The sequence below is a fragment of the Centruroides sculpturatus genome, unplaced genomic scaffold, assembly GCF_000671375.1.
Source record: "Centruroides sculpturatus isolate CEXI.00-Female unplaced genomic scaffold, Cexi_2.0 scaffold836, whole genome shotgun sequence".
In the NCBI taxonomy this organism is placed as follows: Eukaryota; Metazoa; Arthropoda; class Arachnida; order Scorpiones; family Buthidae; genus Centruroides; species Centruroides sculpturatus.
Window position 1 is genome coordinate 26,173 of NW_019385265.1, and position 3,186 is coordinate 29,358.

Genomic DNA, 3,186 nt, shown 5'->3' on the forward strand with positions numbered 1-3,186 from the left:
GTATATATATATATATACAAGTAGTTCATTTATTAATTCATTAACAATGTCTATGTAACGTAAACATACATTTTTGGAATAAAAAAATAAAATAAAAGATTATAAAATAAATGAAAATCTTTTTTGTTTTTCGTTTGTGACGTCAGTTCACGCGCTTTAGTTATTTCAATTACTGCGTGTTTATTTGGAAGGAATACGGATGGATTACGGACTGGCTGACCCTCTTATACAGTGGAGGGATTACAAAAGGTGAGTCATATATACTACATATTGGTGACATCTTACATAATGATGCGTTTAATGTGATAAAAAATATCAAGAAATTATTTAATTTTGTACGAAATAAAGACGTTACATTGTGTTTACTTTGCATGTCTTCTTTTAACACCTTTTGCATGTAGGTATTTAGATAGCTTTTTTTGGTTTATTATGAGCTCAGAACTCGCAACGCATTTGATCTACATGTTCACTTGGACGTGTGGCATCATTTGGATGTTCCCACTGCAGTATCCAGATAATCGAATGGAGTATAATATGTTCTGATCAAACAACTCTAAAACTTCTAAGATTCCGTTTCGGACTTGAATAAGCTTCCCTAAACGGTAAGATAAGGCAATTCGAGTTGACATCAAGATAATAGACTTTCAGATACAAAACTTTCTATTCTGTCTATAAAATATCGATTTTTAACGATAGTTATGTTCGATATGTTTGATGAGTGCTGCGATATTGCCTCGTAATAAATATGTTGCTACGGAAAATTCTTCAAGAGTTCGTGAAAATTTTGTCAAAAATCGATTTCATTAGTATTCGAAAAGTGACGTAGATGATTAGGCTATAATTGATTTTCAAATCATTCATCTGATAGAATGACGAAACGTTGAATGGAAGACATTGAAATCGTTCGACACTTCTTTGTTAGCAGATGAATCGAAACTTCTTTGTTTGGTATAGAGCATTGAATGTAGTGAAAAAACTCAGAATATAGTCTAAAATTTTGTATTTCAATCGCCAATACTTTCTACAATCGCCATATTTTATCCGTTATATATAACAGCTGCAAATTAAAAACGAACGTGATTTTATGATAATGTTGTTCAACTATTTCAGAATGAAATCATTTTGCTTTGTGTTTGCAGTAGGGAATCCAAATTTTGTAAATATTTTTTAAAATATGGATTCCCAATTTTGTCCCCCAGTCGCCAAGTAGATAAAACCATTGAACACTTGTAGTTGGACATGGGTTCGTGCCTCGCCAACAGGCTGATCACGTGGAGTTTTCCGTATTTCCTTCATGTTAATAACACCTAAATAGGGCCAGTTTTCCATAAAAGATCTCCCTGGAAGCATTTGCCCTCGACAGATCGCCCATGTTCGCGTTGCCACTTGGTTTTACGATGCATGGACGATCTGCATATGTCGTAAAACCAAAAATCAAACCCAATTTGGTTGTTAGGTTGATCCTCCGGGGGTCGATCGATTCATCTAATGAGTAACTAATTTACCTTAGTATATTATCGATAGCTTAGAGTCATTGGAGTAATTTATATACCAAATGATAATTAAAGTATCTTTATTCAGTTCTGTATAGAAATATGTTTAGTCAAAAAACAATTAACTTTGGTATGGTGACATTTGAAGACACGAGAAAGATATTTTTGTAAAAAAATTAGGTCCAAAACTCGTTACTATGGAAGTTTTGCTGCTGTAAGCAACAAACACTATTTGTACAAGACACTCGCCCTATACAGAAACCTTGGAGATGCAGGGGATACTGCTCAATGTGGTCCTCCTTCTGAAAGTATAAAACCTGAAAACAACGAACGGTTCAAGGGTTAATCGTATTTCATCCTCTGTGATGCATCTCACATGCAGTGTAATACTGCATTTCAAGTTGTTAAATTTGCAAAATGTCCTTGATGAATCACACTTAAATGTTCACAATCAGAGATCACACAGATTTTGATCCGATAAACGATGTGATCAGGCATAGGAAGCACACAACTAATCACTCTATTATCGATGGAATGTCGCGAAACTACTGTATGCGTTTCCATATATAGAGTTACTTCATCATAAAACTGATAAAAGACATGTAATTTTCAGCTTACTGTACAGCTACTTGAAACACAATGATTAAATAAAATACAACAGAAATTTAACTTATAGCTTGATGTATTTAATGTTAATGAAAATATATAGCATAATCATTCATTTAGTTTCAAAATTTTAAGACATGACAATAAATGTCTACTTCATTAGATTTAATCGAAATTAATAGTGTATAATCAAAATATTTAAATATTGATTCTTCAATTTTTTGCTCTTATATAATAACATTGTTGATAAGGAATCTAACAATTAATTTATTTACAGTATCATGATTACGAATTTAATGGAGAAAATTTCTGGTCCGTATGTCGTATGTGAAAATTGACACACTGTTAATTTTAAAATGCTTTTTATACGTGATTAAATTAACAGGTTAATTTTTCCCAAGAGTCACCGCTCATAAAGTGCATTTTCTGAAAAATGTTTATTTACTTTGATTTAAATCGTAATCTTGTTTATTAGTCTCTACTGCGAGCACATAAGCAATAATATATAGACTACTGTATAGAAAAATTTTCTGTTAAAATAAACTTCTTATACTTAACATAATTACACAAACGTATCTACGTAAGTAAAAACAAATAAACTAAGTAATTTGTAAATTTTTTAGCACACGCATTCGGAATAACCACTTTATTATATAACAGACTTTCGGCTTTAATTTTAACAGACACCTCTTCACCCGAATTAGTCCGTTAAATGAACGGTTTACTGTATTAAATACTTTTTATTTCTTTGTAGAGCGCTTAAAGCTAATACAGTTGTCCCTCTATAGTCCGACGTTTTTTAATCCGACATGTTCAGTAGTCCGACGCACCTCCCGTCAAGGTACCCGTCCCCGTTACGTGTCTGCTTGCACAGAAGCATATCGCAATGTGAATCTCCCCATCCAATTCTTACTCGATGACACACATTTCGTGTGTTTTATGTGAGCAGTTCTGTTCGAACAGTTGGAGTAGAGAATATTGTAAGTTACTGCTAGCAAAACAATGCGAAATATGTAATTATTTTCGGTAATCCGGACACTTTTGGTAATCTGACACACCTTTGGTCCCATACCTGTCGGATTATCAA